Consider the following 19,546-nt stretch of genomic DNA (forward strand, 5'->3'; position numbering starts at 1 on the left):
CAAGCTTGATAAACTTCAATGCTTAATGGATTTAAGCATAGCAGTTGATGTGTATCTGTATTGAGAGAACATGTGGCCTAAGGGGGTCAAAACTATGTACCAAGGTTTGCATAAATATTAGACAGCTTCTTTTTTTAGGCAAAATTGACCAAAAAAGGGATTTGACTGACTGAAGAATCTAAAATTACCAGTCTCTCAGAGGGAAGCAGCACTCTTGAAATTGCAAAGATATTGGGCCGTGATCACATCAGAACCATCAAATGTTTTATTGCAAGTAGTCAACAGGGTTCACAAAACATATGTGGAGACATGGGCACATTAAGAAAGGCTGAAACCTGACCACAACTGCACATAAGCTGAAGCATCTAGACTGGGCTAAGAAACACATTAAGACAGATCTTTCAAAGGTTTTATAGACTGATGAAATGAGAGTGTCTCTTGACAGACCAGATGGATGGGCCTGTGGCTGGATCAGTAACGGACATAGAGCTCCACTTCAAGTTAGACGCCATCAAGGTGGAGGTAGGGTACTGGTTTAGGTTGGTATTATTAAAGATGAGCTGGTTGGACCTTTTCAGGTTGAAGATGGGCTCAAAATCAACTCCCAAACCTACTGCCAGTTAAAGAACACCCCTTTTCAAGCAGTGGCACAGGACGAAGTCTGCATCTTTTAAAAAGGCAATGTTTTTTATGCAGGGTAATGCCCCCATCATATGAATCCAAGTATTCCTCCCCGTAGCATTAAAGATGCAAAACATAACATGGCCTTTTCCTCATCTAACCTGAACCTAATTGACAACTTTTGGGCAGTTCTTAAATGAGGGATTTACAGTGAAGGAAAACAGTTCACCTCTCTGAACAGTGTCTGGGTGGCTGTGGTTGCTGCTGCACAAAAGGTTGACCGTCAACAGATTAAGAAACTCCATGAATGGAAGCTTTATCACTGTTATTGAGAAGAGGGTTGGCTATAGTGATCACTGAAATTTATTTTTAAACGTCAGAAATGTTTCCTGAAAAATTTTGAGTTCTTTGTTTATAATTCTCAAGTGGAGAATTATCACACCAAAAGTGAACAAGTTTTGCCTACATTGGTCGCCTGCATTAGTCCCTTGACATTTCGCCTCTCCCTTGCAAACAATCGCAATATTTTGCCCTGCTCACTTCACCGCGTCATTACATAGGAGCAGCGATCATCCACTCACCAGTTAGACTCACCGTGGTGGACCTCAGCTTATCGCGTGAGTCTGCTGTATGCAATGTGTAAAGCCAAACAACAGCGTTGGTGTCCCTGGGTCCACCAAATCCTCCAGAGATGCCCACGGTTTGGCTAGGACCTGCATGATGGTCACTTCCAACGGTGCTTCCGTCTGTCCAGAACCCAGTATCAGAACCTTCTGTCAACCGTCGGGGAACGGATCACTCTCCAGGACACCAACTAGGCAAGGCAAATTTATTTATAAAGCACTTTTCAGTACTAAGACAATTCAACAATAGGCACTCTATCCCCTGCAGAGCGCCCGACCATCTATCTTTGGTCAATAAATCCATTTTGAATGAAAAAAGCTTTGTCTCACCTGCGCTCCTTCACCCTGCGTCACAGCCAGATCCAGATCCCTGATTGGTTAACACAACGCAAATTGACCGAAAAGTTCAGATTTTCTAACTAAAATTTTGCTTGACATTTATTCACACATCCACTTCACTATTTGTAGTTTCGCTTTGCTCATTTCACCCAATTCGCGGCATCTACATCGCTCGAAATGTGTCGTTTGCATCGCAGCTGTTAATTCGCTCATGATCACGCGTTTTACATATGGATAAGATGTAAATCACTCGCTCCATTTGCCTTATTCATGTTTGACATTTTTTAAATGTATACTCCAGTAACTCACTCTGGTTGCAAACAAGGTTTTTCTGAAAGATTATTATGTCCTGCTGGAATAGTATTTGTTATTTTTGTCTACTAAGATTTGTTTTTGCTTAATTTCTTAGTAAATATAACCTTTTCTGTGTATATTTACCATTATATCATATGACCGGGTTTACATCACTGTGCATGGGTACAATTGGTCAAGAAGCCGAAGCAATGGAGGCTAGCAAGTGTGGAACTCCCAGCATAGTTGCGGGGAGTCCATGATCAAGTGTAAAAAGGAGCAAGAAGATGTTTGATTCCAAGAGGAATAAAACTCGAGTGGTGCTGGGAAAACATTATGACAGGTCGGCTTGGTCGGGACTTAGTTGCTGTGTCAGTGGTGACCATCTGGCTTTCTAATGGTTCTGCGGTACTGCTGGAAGATGGCGCCACGTCTGTTTATGTCAGCTCATCGCGACCGTTGCTGGGGTTCTATTTAGGCTCAAAAAGGACAAAACACTATCTGGACATACGCTTGGAGTATATAGCCTTAATTTATCATAATCAACAGGATTTTGTTCTTTTTGGTATAAGAATATAACATGGCTATATGCCTTTAATAGTTGCCCAATAATGTACATATATAGATATTTTCCAAAGAAGCCAAAACCTCACTTTTATTTTCTTAAACATTCCTGTTTAAGGTTCATTACATTTTGGATTAACAGAGAAAACTGTAGTTGGTGATGAATAAAAATAAGACTTGCCTAATAATTGTGCACGGTGTATATAAACTAGCATGCTGCCAAAAGTTTATACAGTAAAGTCTAGAAGCCTGAACATCTTGGTTAGGCAATCAAAGCTCCTCCGATAGGAAAAGAAATACATTTCCCATTTTTTGTTCTTCTATAAGAAATGTCAAAAAAAGAGAAAAGAATGGTAGTGTAACCACTGAGCTGGATGACAGTTGTGCTACTGTGTTGCGTACATATACCAAAAAATGTGTAATGGAGTCAAAAACTCCTTCCAAGCTGGACTGAATGACCTCTGTTTAATCTTGGGACCCCCTCCAGCGGTTGACATATTTGATCATGCAGCTCTAATTGACCACCTTGGGCTTCAGGTTGTTTCTGTAGCCTGCCCCAGAGCTGCTCTGACAGCCTGAGTGACACAGCAAGATAAGAATGTTGCGGTTTAACTACACGGCTCGTTCTTGTACAGTGGTTCTACTCTTGGTATCTTTGGAGCAGCTCATGTTCAAACTGTCACATTGTGATTTCTATGAGCCAGCAAAGAATCTCCAGAGGATCTCACTTGCTTATTGTAGCTGTCTTTTCGTGTTACTGTTAAAATTCACCGCATTTACTTTATGCCATCTAATATAACAATATGGAAGGCCAGGGCAATGAAAAGAAATCACAAATTGATACTCGTACAAGGTACGTCATTGTAAAAGTTTTCATGTCTCCCCTGCGTAGACCCACAGCTCCTCTTCTCATTTCCAGTTAAACACATGAAGCCTAGCTAAGCTGCAACACAGTGAGGCACTGCTGTCAGAGCATCCATCTCACTTCCCTCTACTGATGCTTACATCATACAGCCAGGTACAATCTACGTAAGCTTGAGGCTCCATCCTCGCTAATAGGCATATTTTGCAAAAGGTAGATCTCATTTTCTGCTCCTCTCTGCTCGTTCCTCTCAACCACATATAGTTTTTCGTGAGAAGCATTTAGATTTGTAAACATCCTTTTCAAAGTGAAGACGTTTAAAGCACGGTCTGAAGACAGGAGGTAAGTAGATTATTGTTACGAACAATATCATAGTGGCCCAATTTGCATATGCTCATTGTTTTCTGTGCAGGGAACCACAAAACCGGCTAAGCCGTTTTTATGGGTTACTAAAAAAATGTCTTGCTTCTTGCTGACTCTTTCTGTTTAACTGTAAATGTAAACCAAATAAGGTTATGACTGACAGGAAATGTGAACAGAATAAAAGTGCACATGAGCTACAGCTGTTTTATGAGATGTTTTTTTACATTTCAGTAATGTAGGAAGAACAAGAACACCTCAGTATTGCCTCTTTTTGACACTGTGGCAAACACCATTTGGTGAGTAGCTCAGCCAGGTCTTAGACCCCGTCCACAAAAAGGAACACCAAGAGAAAGTACTGGATAAGACCCGGTCAGACCTGGTCAAAATCTTCCCAAACATGGGCAATATGACTCTCTTGTGATGCTGCCATGTTACAGCACCCCCTGTAGGCACGTCATATGTCAAAAACAAGTTTATTGCCAAGTAGGTTTGCACTTGCAAGGAATTTGACTTGGTGTTGATGGTGCAGACAAAATAGATATATACACAGAATCTAGAGCTATATACACAGTAGACTGTGCATTAATGTAACGCAGAAGGTCTGTAGATGCTACGTTGGTGTAGCTTGTAGGTCCTGAACAGGGGAGGGAGAGAGCTAGTGTCACGGGCGGCTCTTGGCCTTCTTGATAAGGCCAGTAGCGGATGGGAAGAAACTGTTCTTGTGGCGTGAGATTTTGGTCCTGATGGACCGCAGCCTTCTGCCATAGGGAAGTGACTGAAATAGTCTGTGACTGGGGTGCGAGGGATCAGCCACAATCTTCCCTGCACGCCTCAGTTCGTTGTCCTTGGCAGGTTGAATTTATTCAGCTGCCGCAGGAAGTACATCCTCTGCTGGGCTTTCTTGGTGAGGGAGTTGATGTTCAGCTCCCACTTTAGGTCCTGGGAGATGATAGTTCCCAGGAAGCGGAAAGACTCCACAGTGTCAATTGTGGAGTCACAGAGGGTGATGGGGGTAGCTGGGGCTGAGTTCTTCCTGAAGTCCACAACCATCTCCACTGTTTTTAAAGCATTGAGCTCCAGGTTGTTCTCCAGGTCACCAGATGGTCAGCCTCCCACCTGTAGGTGGGATGTATGTATGACATCATCTATTATGGCTCCTCCGACTTCAGGCGGTTTCATCTTTACACTTAAACTTTTCTTGACAGATACCTTATTCGGCTATATATGGATGTAGCTTCTACTACAACTTGGAACCTCCATGCCTGCCGCAGATACTAGTGGAATTTACCTAAACACTTACAAAATGTCACATCATAGATCAGCTGATAACATGACTTAATCTCATGCTGTTATGCAGATGCTCTTGGCTGCACCAATTAAGATTTGTTCACCTCCACATGTGAACTGATGGCAAGACAATCTGCTTTATAATAGTAATTATACTACCTGGGAGCACTTGTAGCATTTACATTAAATTCCCAGAATAACCGTGTGGGCTTACATACTGAGGTAAAAAAAAAAAAAAAAAAATAGCAAACAAGATGGTAACATCACTGCAAAAGTAACATACTCTGTCCTGACACTAATGGACACACATTACAGCCTTCACACCGGTATACACTCACCATACAAAATAAGAGTACATGAAAAGCAGCAAACATGCATCAAGAACATGACTTGATAGATAGAAAACTAGAACCAGTGGGGGAAAAAACTGTGCAGGTTTAAATGAAAGAAGAGTTCAGACAGTATTTGATGTTCTATGTGATTCTCTTCATTTCCTTCACGTGACTCACCAACATGGCGAGATAGAAAACTGTGGAAAAACAGTTACACCGCTGTTAAAAAAAAAGCATTTTCCCATTACAGTTTGTGTTTCTTTTGCCTCTTATGAAATTGATTTTCAGAAAGTTTGTTATCTCTCTCACTCTGTCTCTCGGGACTGACTTTTGAGAGGATTATATCGGAAAAGCGTCTGTCCCAAATCAGGCAGCGTTCTTGAGTACACAACTTTAAGATGCATTATTTAGTTTACCACTAGCTGCCACTAAATATCATGTAATCTGCCAGAAAATATCTCTGTCAAGTTGAACTTAGTGCATTTCTAACTTCAGTTCATTTATTAAATACACCAAATCTGTAAGTCAAGCCATGCTATATTAGATTGCAGCTTTTGATATGTAGACCTGACCAATGCAACAATATGCTTTTTATAGGCATAGAACATTTATTAGTGTATTCCAGCTCTTTTCTAATATATGACAATCTACTGCACAAAATGGACACCCTAAATCTGCTTTTGGGTATTCTTTCCTTTTGCTCCTCATGCTTTTAGCTTTATTTATTCCATACACAGAAGTAGACCTGCTTCAGAAGGTCTCAGTATTTCTGTACATGGTGATCTCTTTGCTCAGACATCCTAAAAAATGCATCTGGTGTTCTTGCTCCTCTGACATTTTCAGATTTCTCTTGTAGCATATATTTATTTTTGGCCATATCATACTTATTCATTTACAGCATAAGTTGCAACTCCCTACCCTCTCCAACTTAAAAGATAAATTATGCTTTGTCCAGGAGTGTTGCATCTTACTTTTGCCCCTCCTCATGACAGGAATGCCTGCTTTGAGCCAGTCCCTGCTGCTGTGAAGACCCGATATGTGAAACACTGTATTCCCTGCTGGCTTTGTGAAAGACTGTTGGCTCACTCGCGTTATTCTAATAGACAGTCCTTTATCTTTTTCAGGACATATCACCTTTGGGGTCTCCCACAACTCAGTTGTGGATCTAGAATATTTTTTCACATGCTCCACTTGACAGAAACATGAATCAAGTGGAAACAGCATGGGACACAAATCCCACTTGTGGCAATTTTTTGGCCAAATAAACCGATAGAGAGGTCAGTGCAGGTGAATTTTTTTCTGCCATCAAAGGCAAAACAAGAACTGCATTGACACACACACACACACACACACACACACACACACACAAACATCATTCTCTTGTGAGCTGTTTCTATAAAAGGCATTAAAGTATAAAGTATTTCAACACACACTCCCCATGTGTGTTAAAAATAACTTTAGTTTCATGATTCTAGCTGTTCTCATTACTTATGGTAATTACCCCATAGATTATATGAGCTTATTCATGACATTCAAAATCTTTTTATGAATACTGTTGTGAGGATTTATCACAAATGAAAGGAGATACTTTTACACATGTTTATATGAATATGATTACATTTTGTACACTTTAGACTAGTAACTTTTTCTTCATTCCCCATGAGCCTGAATGTAGTACATTTTGGGACATTTATTTCTGTATTTAGGCTGTTCTATTCCAGGGTGCTGTAATTATACAACAAAGTGCTTTCATGATTTTTTTAAAAACTAGTATGGGATGCCCAAATTTGAATTTATAGCTGCTTTTCTGTAATTATCACAGGGCCAAAATGTTTAAGGCAGGCACAGATATAAACATACAACCCCAACAATATTTGGTTAAAGGTCTAGCAAGTTATGACAAGGCCACATGAAACACAACATACTTGTGCCATAACTCTTTCTGGTATTTGATAATGATTCTCAATATAATAATTAGCAGAATAAAATATCTTTCACCTGTTGCTTATTACTATCACCAGCCTTCCCCATTGTTAACTTCCATATTTAAACTACTGGTTTCCTCTCACTCCTTGTTGGATCTTCCGTTGTGCTACCCTTCGTCTGGTCTCCTCTTCGTTCCTCCCTGGTCAATGTTTGTCACCTGTCTCCTCTGTAAGTCTTGTTACCTTCAACTATTAATAAATCCCTTTTCACTTTATCATGCCACGCCCAAGCTGTTTTCTGCAATTTGGTCCATTAACAGCCACATGATACATGACATTTACTAAAAGTTGTTCTCATCATTTTGGCCGCATTGGCAGTTTAAAAGTCTAATGTGTGTGGGCAGCTGCACATTTCAGCTGAGGTTAAATGTGAGTTAAAGTATGTATATAACTTTTCAAATAAAAATGTTTGAAGCATTAGTATATGAGCTGGAGCATGTTATTGTATATAAGTAATACAAAAATATTTGCTCAAGTAGTCAAAAAGGTAGCTAACACTTTGATTACTGAAAAGTACTATATAAAACTTGCCTTGCCCTGCCTTGCCATTAACAGTCGTGAGTTGATGAGTGGAAAAATGGTCGCCGATGGAAATGTTGAAAAACCTTGCAACAATAACGTTTCTTTTTACTGTTGTAGATTTAAAAGAAGTATTTCAAGTGCAGTTTTTCACTAAAGCAACAGTAAACACCATTGAACAAATGAAAAACATGAAATATGATAAATGCAACAGACATAAGAATTGATCCCACTTCATCTGCCCTAATTCAAAAATGATTTACTCTGAACAGCAGCGTTAAAATCTGTTAATCTAAAATAATTTGCAGAAGTTCTGCAGAATTTGAGGATCTTTGGTTATAATGAGCTCCCTCCTGATGAATCATCCTCGGCAAAACAAAACAAAAAAATTGTCGTGATCACGTTGTTCAGTTTCCCTCTGGAAAGCTTGACATTCCTGATGGGTTTTTTGTGGTTATTAAACAAAAAAGGACAAAAAAATAAGTCATATTCTAAGAGCACTTTATAGGATGAGTCCTAGTTTTGTATTGCACTGGCCATTGTTGTATTTTACTCACTGTACTTTGTTCTCATTTTAATGCCGCTTAAAATATCTATAGTCTTTCTTAAATTTCCTCCTTAATAGGTAAAACATAGTTATCTTGTGTGGAAGTCTATACACCAATGTTGATATAAAATTAGCTTAGTATTTTTTTCATGATTTTACTTGTAACTGTTTTCAAAACATTAATATAGCTAAGTTATTTTGGAAATAAAGAAAACACTGACAAATCCTGTATTCTTGATAATTTCCATATGAGAGGCACCACACAGCATTTGTGCTCAGGGCCCCCCAAATGAATAGCACCACCCCTGATCTCACCGAGGCGTTTGTAAAGCAGCAGGTTCCCTGGTGGATGCACTACTGCCAACTGAGTCTGACCTCCATGTTCTCGTGTAGTGAAGGACTGTTCAGAGTAATAATTCAACTCTGCTCCAGTTCAGGTCCTCTCTGAGCCCTCTGGGATGAGCCAGGTAAACATCCCAGCTGTGATCATTTTTCCTCCACTTTTCCCTGCTCATGCGAAGTGCCTACGTCCACTTGAATGTATGGCAAGGGTTGTGCACCAAGACAATGGATTTCTTATGAGACAATTTAAAAAAAAAAATCAACAAATAGACTACAAGCTGTAAACTGCAGAGAGGTTGGCACGCTGAGGGATAAAATTTAGAAGTGTGTACTGATGCATACCGGCCCACTTAAAGCATCGCAGAATGACCAAACGTGTCATTTAAGAAATTGATTGGTGTAACAGTCATGTGATGTAAATCAAGCTTCAGTTCAATAGTCTGTGTCTTTCTCCTGCTGCAAACTGCTGATTTATCAGTTTTGTTTTGTTTTTATTTCATTTTTTGTTTGTATTTGTTTGTTTGTTGTTTTTGTTTTTCGCTAAATAGCTTTTTACCAAAAAAAGTGAGAAGCAGACTGCTGGCCCTCCAACCAATTATGCAATCTTGGTGGCGCCATCAATAGCTCCACATGGGCCTCTGCTTTACTGTTAAAGAGTACCGGTGTTGCTTCCGATGAGGGATTTTGCGACTGCAGCCTCTGGTTCAGCAAACAGGATCCTCTCTACAGATAACACTGTGGTTAGTGTTACTATGCCTGTTTTGTTTTTCCCCTGGCTATGGACTATACAAGTGACTGTGCACAGACTCATCCCTGATTTTATATTTTGCTTCCACAGAGATGTCGATTAAGACGGACAGTCGGATAACAATTTGACTTTAATACATCGCAGCATTTTAAAAGTGGTCACTATAGGAGTGACCACTCACCTGTGGTGAGATTTTAATCATTCAAAAAAAAACAGTAACATATATATTTTTGTACATAGCTTAGGATGTCATTTAGAAACTGATGAGAAAGACTTTGATTGCTAATGAAAATATTGATTTATTTTGGAGTTGTTTCAATAAAGATTTGATTTCACAATGGATTTTACTGTAAAAGGTTGTGGAGAAGTCTCTTCAAATGTCAAGTTCATTGACATTTGAAGGACACCACCCATTTAAAACGTGTTCCTCTGTCTTTGTTGTAACCAATTTCTGTATATCTGAGGGTGCCACTTTGGATCAGGTGGTTGAAACTTGGACACAGTTTGGTGTTTTAGCGGGACGATGATCCATAACCGAAACCTGAATTAGGAATTGCTAAAGCAGGATAACATTACGCTTATATAATTATCTTCCCTTAGCCTGGGCCTTAACTGTTGTAAGCTTTGTGAAGCATGAATAAATATCTGGCATATGTCAGTGTGAGGGACCGAGCCGGACAAGCATGTGGACACAGTGGTCATTTTCAAGAAAATGGGTTTTATTTCGCCAAAGTAACAAAATTCCAAACAATACATATAGGGCCCTTAAAAGAGGTCAAATGAAGAAATTAACACAAGGCAAAAAACAAAAATCAAAGTTAAACAAACAAAACCTCAAACTAACTGCTCAAACAAGCAAACTGATCTGACACACAACAAACAAAGGGGGCTTAAATACTGGTTGATCAGACCAGACTGACACACTGAGGAAGAGGGAAAGGAACCATCTACACAAACACAAAATTAACTAAACACGGTTAGCTTAGGGATTAAACTTAAATGACTAATAAACTAAACAAAATTAACAAAATAAACTGTCACGATTTTGTTTACCGATAAACTCAGGATGCACACACGGGACTAAAAGTTTGAGAGTATTTATTACAAGGTTGATGGGTGGAGGTTTGATGAGGCCAGAGGAGCTGGTTGTACAGGAACGGAGAGAAGGTGATGGCAGGAGCTGACGGACCGGAGACAGAGTCCACCCTTGCTTGGTGTTGCTCGGCTAGTAGGCCTCGTAGCACTCAGGTTAGCAGTTCATAGAAGACACCAGGGCACAGAGCTGAGCTTCACCAGGGCGGCTAGTCAGGTTAGCAAAACTTGAGAGACACCAGGGCACAGAGCTGAGCTTCTTCAGGGCGGCTAGTCAGGTTAGCAGAACTAGAGAGACACCGAGGCTCAGAGCTGAACTTCTCCAGGGCGGCTAGTCAGGTTAGCAGAACTGAGAGACAACAGGGCACAGAGCAGAACTCCTCCAGGGCGGCTAGTCAGGTTAGCAGAACTTGAGAGACAACAGGGCACAGAGCAGAACCTCTCCAGGGACAAACAGAGAACAAACAGTCTTTAGAGTGACTGACTGGACTAACCTTAACAGGAGCAAAAACAAAGCTTCCAAGGCAAACGGGGACTGGCATGGAGAGGTGTGGAGTGATGATGATGACGGCCCAGTGCTGAACTAAAGACAGAGGGAGGTTTAAATAGAGAACTGACAGGTGACACCAGGGTCTGACTAATTAACCAGCAAATGATATCAGGTGTGACTGACTGCTGAGGAGGTGAGGTGAAAATTGACAGAAAATAACTGATGACTGAAAACAATAAGTAAAAAACCTAACTCAAAAGAGATGAAAAAATGAAAATAACAGAAAAACAAAGCCAAATCGAAACTCAACCATGACATAAACAAATCACAAAAGCAAAAGAAAGATTATGCAAAAATGTTACAAAGAGGACTATATGGTGTTTTCCTCTAGTGGAACTCCAGATGGTACCACCCAATCAGTCAGGCAATCTGGGATTGGAGTGTGCCGGCCAGAGTCCTCTGCTTCAGTCCAGTTGAAGGTACTCCCCACAACACCAGAAAAGGAAGCACAAAAAATACAAAAGTTAACCAAATGTGCACTCTACAGTTGGAAATAATGTCTTTCAATATTGTCACAATAAAAAGAAACAAACCAATGTATTTATGCTGCAGTATACGTATGTGAAAACTTAAAGTGAAAAAGTGGTTGTTTGTGGGGTTACCGGCTGTGTGGCCGCAGGTGTGGCCATCACAGTCAGGATAACCAATCACTTTAAACTGCACAATTTTGCTAAGCGGACAAATCAGTTATCCAGCTCTTCTACTGGAAGCCTGTTGACGTTTTGTGGCTACAAACAGAACGTGGTTCAGGTGGAACTTGCCAGGGAACATTTCACTAAATATCAGTAGGTATCTATGTTGATATTTTTACCCCCGTTCGGATTCTTGAAAAGAAAATCACCATAAATTGTGTACCTAACTCTTGTATTTAAAATCCTTTAAATTGTTTGTTGAAAATTACTCTTCATCAGAAGGCAAAATGCATTGATGCTCATGCCTGTAATGGGTGTATGTAATCTTCTCTTCTCTTCGTTTGTTCTTCGCAACATAAACCCTTTTGCAATGAAGAACATACCAAAAGAGAATAAACAGTTCTCTTCAGCCTCACACACCAGTAATTCCTCCCACTGAATTTTCCAAATGTTTTTTTTTTTTCCGTAGCAAAGGTTGAATTTGATGTCGTTGCATGGGATTGCATGAGTTGAAGCTCACGACAGCTCACGACTCTGTGCTCTTGGGACAGTTAAATAAAGGAAGCGATAGCAAGGCGAAGCTAGAGCTCATGCACTTGCAATCAGCAAATGGGAACAGTAGATGCGCCAAGAAGTAATTATTGACTGTGTACTTAAATAATCAGACATTTGAAATGCAGACATCAATACCTGTCCACCAACCAAAGGGCACCTTTGGAGTAAGAGATTTGTAGGAGCTGTCCTTCACGTCTGTTTGGAGCCTACAGATTAATATAAAAGGACTGCTGTACAGAGTTGGAACACGTTTATTGGTACGCGTTAGGGAAAAGAATCTGATGTGCCGAGGGGGAAATCCTCCCACTCAGAGCTGATAAAAGCATATATATCTACAGTAGGTCGGGGACAGGTCATTTTAGTGCGTTTTCTACATCACCGGCTTTCAGGCTACATAAATATGGACTGGCGCAGCGCCTCAGTAAGAAGCAACACAGATCACCGTTCTGGGAAATAAAAGGATTTTGTCCGTCAGATGAACAGAGATGAAATGGACGATCCATGTGGTATTTTACAGGATGATAAGAGGCTGTTGGAAGGAGTGCGTGCATATGGTATGCAAATCAGTTGGATTTTTGATTTGTGGAGATACCTCTAACATAACAACAGCTGCATCAATGGAGGAGAATGTAAGAGAATTGGCGGTATTGGGTTGACTGATATTATTTTAATATTTTGGCAGGCTTGCCGAACGAGAGTTGGAAGAAAACCAAAGTCCTTGGGTTCCACAGTCAGAAGACACGGCGTATATATATCAGATTTTAATGGTGATCCTTTCAAGAGACACTGAGATTATTCGTTGTGGCTCAAAGGATTAAGCTGGGGGATGTTCTCATCCCAGGAGTAGTGCTGCTAGCATGGCCTAAAAATGGTAGCGCTGTAAGAGAATATTAAAGCTGAAATGTTCCTAGACAGTGTCTCCTCTATACCCTCGGCATGTCAAACTTTTATGCAGTATACATCCCATGGTCCAATTACCCCTCACTGTAACATCAAGTGTCCCAGAAATGTCTGCTCTTCACTCAGCCCCAGGGCCACTACTAGAGTCTTCACTCCGACTTCAATTCACCACATCTGCCCTTAGTTTCCCTTGTCACAATAGGAGCTAGGTTTTAGTATCTGACTTAAATACTTTGGCAAAAATATGTAAAAGCAGAGTCTGACAATAAAAAATGCCCACACATCTTAGACCCACAACCAGCATGAGGGTTATGATCTTATTCTCTGGTAAGAAGGCGAATGAGTTTTTCTTCCTCAAGCCTTTTGTTTTCATCTTCCTTCTTCCAGCTCCGTGAGCCTGCCGAGTCACATCTCATTCGCATGCATGCAGTGTTGCAGCACATGTACCTGTTTTTTTTTTTGTTTTTTTTGGTGGGCTTTGACAGGCCTGTGCTGATATGAAGCGATTCAGGTTGTCACGTGCTGCGCTCAAGCTTGTTTTGACAAGATGTCAGTGATGGCCTAATCTCCCCAGTTGTGCACACCCCTGAGAAATGAGATTTTTCACAACACATTTTGTATGCTTAAGATTCAGGATACTGCTCAGTTCCAGGTGTTTACTGAGAAGATGGATATTTGTGCCACTTAAGTTTGGAGACGAACTCTTGGTCTACATATCAATCATGTTGTCCTTGTTCAAAGGCTGGTAAACCCAATTAGGCCCTTTCCCACACAAAACACACACCTCCAGCACCTTTTAGATAAACTAAAAACTTAAAATGGGGTTAGATTTGTTTTCCTATTATTCACCATAAAAGTCCTACTTTTCCACAATGTCTAAGTATGAGTTATTGTGGGTAAAAAACAAGTTGAAAGAAAAGTAGATTTGAGGAAATAGCTGCTAATAGGACTAATAAGACTTTACAATGCAGTCATTAAGCAGCTAGGGAGAAAGATGCGGAGTAAAAAACTGCATCATATCATAACAAAGAATTTCAATTATAGAGTTAGAGAGTCTTGGTAATGTAAGACAAGCAAAATGTTTGCTTTTTATTAGTTTTAGATGTTTATTAGAGAGATTTTATAAAAGTTTTTGCTGCCAAGCTGTAAGCTTAATCTTTAGAGGGACATAACCAACAGAATACCATTTGCCTGACTGATTCCCTTTCCAGTGTGCAAAGAAGCTGCAAGAATGAACACTGCTTAGATTTTAACCAATCTTCGAGACCTGAAATCCTGCATTTACCCTTAAAATTATCAAATCACAAACGGCCCCTGGGCATCCCTGCTTTTACAAATCACATTCAGCTCAACAATACGGGTACAGATTGAAGGCTAAGCAAGTATGGAGAAGGTAACATCCAACAAAGGAGTTTCAGAAAAAGATAAGGAATGTGTGTTTCAAAGAAATGTCAAATCTGGCATTCCATTTCAAAATTACCTGGACTTTACAGATAATTATGATCAACCTTTTCAATGGCATTCAATTTAAGAACCCATCTAATTTAAAAACCCACCGTCAAGAACCAGAGCTGAGAGTTACTCTAGTTGAGAAAAAAAACTGAGGCGTGAAAACTGAGCCAGTTACATACTGACAAACACACTATAAAGTATGACATTATCTTTAGCTGTGAAAAGAAATTCCAACCTTTTCTATTTATTGGCCTTTTCATATTTAGATACAACATATAAGATCTGTGCCCGTATTCACAAAGATTCTCTACCTTAGCCTAAAAATTCCTACCTGGGAGCTCCAGAGTGATTCAGATAGTTGCTGAGAACGACTCTGAATAAAGAAATGACAGAAATTTTGATCATATAGTGAGGAGATGTAGTTGACCCCATTGCTATATGTGACACTGACTTCTAAGAGCTGCGATTGGTTGATAGTACAAGAAAAGAAGAAAAACACACACAAACATACACAAATGGTGAAGAGAGAGCTGAGTCAAAAGGCACAGCTCTAAATTTACCCTCATCTATGGTCATGAGATTTGGGTGATGACCGAAAGAACGAAATCGCAGACACAAGGAGCCAAAATGAGTTTTCTCCTTAGGGTGTCTGGGCTCTCCCTTACAGATAGGCTGAGAAGCTCGATCATCCAGTTGGGTACTCAGAGTAGAGCCACTGCTCCTATACATCGAGAGGAGCCAGTTGAGGTGGCTCGGGCATCTGGTCAGGATGCCTCCTGGATGCCTCCCTGGTGAGGTGTTCCAGGCACGTCTCACCGGGAGGAGACCCAGAGGAAGACCCAGGACACGCTGGAGGGACTATGTCTCCCGGCTGGCCTGGGAACGCCTTGGGGTTCACCCGGAGGAGCTGGCCCAAGTGGCTGGAGAGGGACGTCTGGGCCTCCCTACTAAGGTTACTACCCCAGTAACCTGACATCATCATGAAATACAGAAAATACTTTTTCACCTGTTTTTTATATATTCTTTGTACATTTCTCCATTTTTTTATTTATGATTATTCAATACTATGTCAATATTTATTTATCCTCAATACAATTATGTAACTAGAAAATTATGTTATTAGAGATGTGCCTTTAACCTGTCGGGTGCTAAAACTAATTAAATAAACCCTACTTTGGGGGTGATAAAGTTTATCGTATCTACATATTAGTAATTGTATGATTGGTAAAGAAGTGTATATGCTCATTTCCTCCACTGTTTAGATGCTGGATCAGCCATTTCAGCTCTCTCTGTTTCCATCATCTTCCCTGCTTAAGACACTCTTAGACTCGCTATAAGTCCTCCTCACTACTCCTAACATTTTTTTCCACTTTAGTTGCTCAAAGCTTAAGATGCTTTGTGAACAACTTTTATCTTTCCAGGGTAAAATTCTTAGAATAATGGCAGAATTCTGGAAATTGTAAGATTTTTCCTAAAATTACATCACTAAAAGCTACTTTTAGTCTTAGGAACACTGGTCTATTGCAGGTTCTAAAGTTACTTAAATCTAATCTCATGTGTAGAAGACATACAACAGATCCCACACTGTCATCATTTAAAATAAAATAATATAAATAAATAAATAAACTAAAGCAAAGCCAAAATGAATAATCTCTGTGATAATATTAAATAAACCCTTGCTGCCTCTTTTACTTAAGGGTTTAGAAAGGAAAAAAGCAGGCAAGTTCTATTAATCAGGTTTATTTGATTGACAGATCCTTGGCACATGTGACCACCTCCATTAAAGCAAGAGGTTTGGCTGTTTGCTAGTCTTGAGCATTTAGATGTGGGTTAACACAGTACCAAGGAGGAAAGACATCTGTGACGACCTTGAAAAAAGAAACTGTTTTCCTTCAATATAACAAAAGTTATAAGGTCATTTCCAAACCACCCAACCATCTTTCCAAGCATCAATTGTCTATACCCACTAATACTTAAAGTCTAACTCTTGGACTGAAACAAAATCCTGAAACAATCCAGAACAAGGTAAACCTTGAATATTCATGTATCAAAAGTGTTTGAATCAAGTCAAGCCAGAGGACCGAGAGAAAACCGTGCAAACTCCACATCGAAAGGCTCCAATCAGGATTTGAATCGAGATCCTCCTTGCTGCAAGGCAACAGTACCGACAACTGAGCCAGCATGCAGCATTTCTAAACTATTTTGAGGCCATTTTGCTACTGGTTGAAAAATTGTTCAAGATTGTTGAAGATGTCATTGATCTAAACTCTACAGGATCAGATAGCAGAGTAAATGTTAAAGTTCAGGATAGTGATGTTGTGCAGTTATACACTATTTAAAGTTATTTAATGTTTATTAAATAACCCTCTGTCTGTTACGTATTGTCTGGTGATGATCAGCTCTTAAAGGCATACTATGCAACATTTTTTAGTTAATTAATGTGTTCCATACCGTTTTGGATGATTAAATGAGTCATTTCAGGTCGAACAAAGGTTTTCTCGGCCGCCCTGGTGGTCTGTGGGGGAAATACCGTACTTGCAATTGCAAGAGCCCCCGGCCCGCACCCACAGGCTCAGAAGTCTCTGCAAGACCGCGAGAGTCAGTCTTGCTTTACGGCGAGAACTCAATGTGTTTTTGCCCTGCCATTCACTATATGCACACGCGAAAGCAACAACAAAGAACCGCAAGTTTTTTTTATTTTTATTTTTTTATTATTATTATTTTTATTTTTATTTTTTTTCAATGTTGGCGAGGCGGTAGCGTAAGTTTGGCGAGGCGGCCGCCTCGCCAAGATAGCACTGTGGGAAACCCTGATGTTCATACTTTCACTGTGTTAGTCATTGTTTGTACTGCTGTTTTTTTTTACTTTTCATTGCGTTTGCCTGTCTGCTAAGCTCAAAACAACCGGTCCTGGCTTGACGGAGAAACCAGAACAGCTTAGCATCTTTACAACAGTGCACTTTTACTTTCGCCCTCTGGGGGGAGCCTCGCTGGAAAATCAACCCCGGTTGCATAGTATACCTTTAAGCTGATATCAAGACAATAGGCCCGTTTACACTACACCTAAAAACTGAGCCATGCCGAGACCGGTTCGAGCTTGGTCCAGTTAACTGAGATAAATGCAGCCGTTTACACACAAGAGTTATCTCGGTTATTTGTTCCTTGGTTGCTCCTCGCCCCCTAGTGGCGATCTGCGGTACTACCGCTCTTTGGGATTGAAGGCGGGACCGAGCAAATCAAAATGGCGGCACCCGTAATATTCAGGATGTTATTGTTAGACATAGAGTCGGCTTTTGGGACATGGATAAGACAAATGAACGTCTAATAAGGATTTACAGACGCAGGAAACAACAACAGACGCTGAGGTTCATAAGCAGAGTCATCACTGGAAACAGTGTGGCACGGTAAGGAAGCTAGTATTATTATGAATGTCTGAAATTTGTCTGAATGGAGCGTGAATCGGGACGTGCAGCCAGACACGCCGGGAAACCCGCTGACAGTCAGCTGACTGTAAGGGGATGACGCGGTCTGCTCATGCGCTCCTCGTTATCATGGAACCGGGCTAAAAAAAACCAGTCCGAGACCTGGTGATGAACTGGTCTGCAGTTAGCGCGGTCCGGTTATCGTTAGCGCGGTCTGGTTCAGTCTGCTGACCATTTACACACAAGAGTTATCTCGGTTACCGAGCTCGGACTGGTCTCGGCTCGGTTAAAAAAGTGTAGTGTAAACGGGCCTAATGGTTGAAAGGGATGAATTCGAGCACTAGCGATCTTTTAACAGCAAAAATTGAGTTCTGTCCATCCGAGGAAGGAGCACTGAAAAGCAGGGAGAATCATTGGTTTGTTCTTGGCAGGCTAGCTCTGCAACAGCATGTGGAGGCGGGATTGGAGGCCTGGTCTCTGCCACATTCTCTGTCCCGGTTGCAGTCTGATTTAAGCAGGTTTTCCTCAGCACTCACCAGCGGGTCCTTCTGTCGGCTTTTCAGCTCCGTCTGGGTTTTGCTTCTCTGTAAAGGCTGACAAAAATAAACTAAGCTGTTTTTGGCAGGCAGAACTTCTTCCTCCTGCTACTGATGATAAGGTTAAGACAGCAGACTTATGTAACTTTGATTTGCTCGGACATGTCCTCCGGGCGACGAGAAGTTTCTCCCAGGTGTTAGTTCGTGTGTCGGTCAGGCTCGGCCAGGGCCCATGGTCCAAAGTAGCTCTTTCCTGGTCTGCTCCTGGGAGAGGTTGTCTGTGCAGCTTGGAGTCTGAAGAGAAGTCTGCACAGTGTGGGAGCTGCAGAAGAGAGTGGTCAGAAGCACTCTGACCCTTTTTATCTGTGGGGTGTTTACAAAAGCACCTTGCTGAGAGAGAGGGCCGTCCCTTTGTGCCTTTCTCTCCTTTGTGGCTGTGTGGTCAGAATTAAATCTGACCTCAATTATTTTTCATGGCGGTAATATAGCACAACAGTGATAATAGAGAATGTATGAACAAATTTTGTCATCGGTAGCCAGGAGAAAATCACTTCTCTACAAAGGTTATAGTAGCAGGACTAAGTGGGCTTAGTTTTTGGCACAAGGCTTACCGTATTTTTCGAAACATAAGGCACACAGTGAATTAACGTGTCTTTGTCCACATATAAGGCACACTGGATTATAAGGCGCACTAAATATTCTTCCCAAGTGTGTAATATCACCCCGCCCTTTCACGTACACAGCTCTCTCCTGAGAGGGAGAGCTATCCCTCTCTGTCGGGAGGACAGAGTAGTTGGACTACACTGTCCTGTTTCTAACATAAGGTTAAGATAAACGCTACTTTTATATTGAATTAACTTACTAGGTTTATTGTTGCTAGCGTGTATTCCGGGCGTGGGCTGCACATACACATACTCAGCCGTGTTGTGCACTTGGCAAACTCTGTGCTGACTCTCCGTGGACGTTTTACCCTTCATAGTCGAG

General features: G+C 40.8%; 1 protein-coding gene across 1 annotated transcript in view; it reads left to right on the forward strand.

Moving 5' to 3' along the window:
• The window catches only part of gabra3 (gamma-aminobutyric acid type A receptor subunit alpha3), a gene marked incomplete in the record, with an annotated part of 170,635 nt that overhangs the window by 95,500 nt on the left and 55,589 nt on the right, over positions 1–19,546 (forward strand).

This window comes from Fundulus heteroclitus, chromosome 11 (genome assembly GCF_011125445.2).
Source record: "Fundulus heteroclitus isolate FHET01 chromosome 11, MU-UCD_Fhet_4.1, whole genome shotgun sequence".
Classification (NCBI taxonomy): domain Eukaryota; kingdom Metazoa; phylum Chordata; class Actinopteri; order Cyprinodontiformes; family Fundulidae; genus Fundulus; species Fundulus heteroclitus.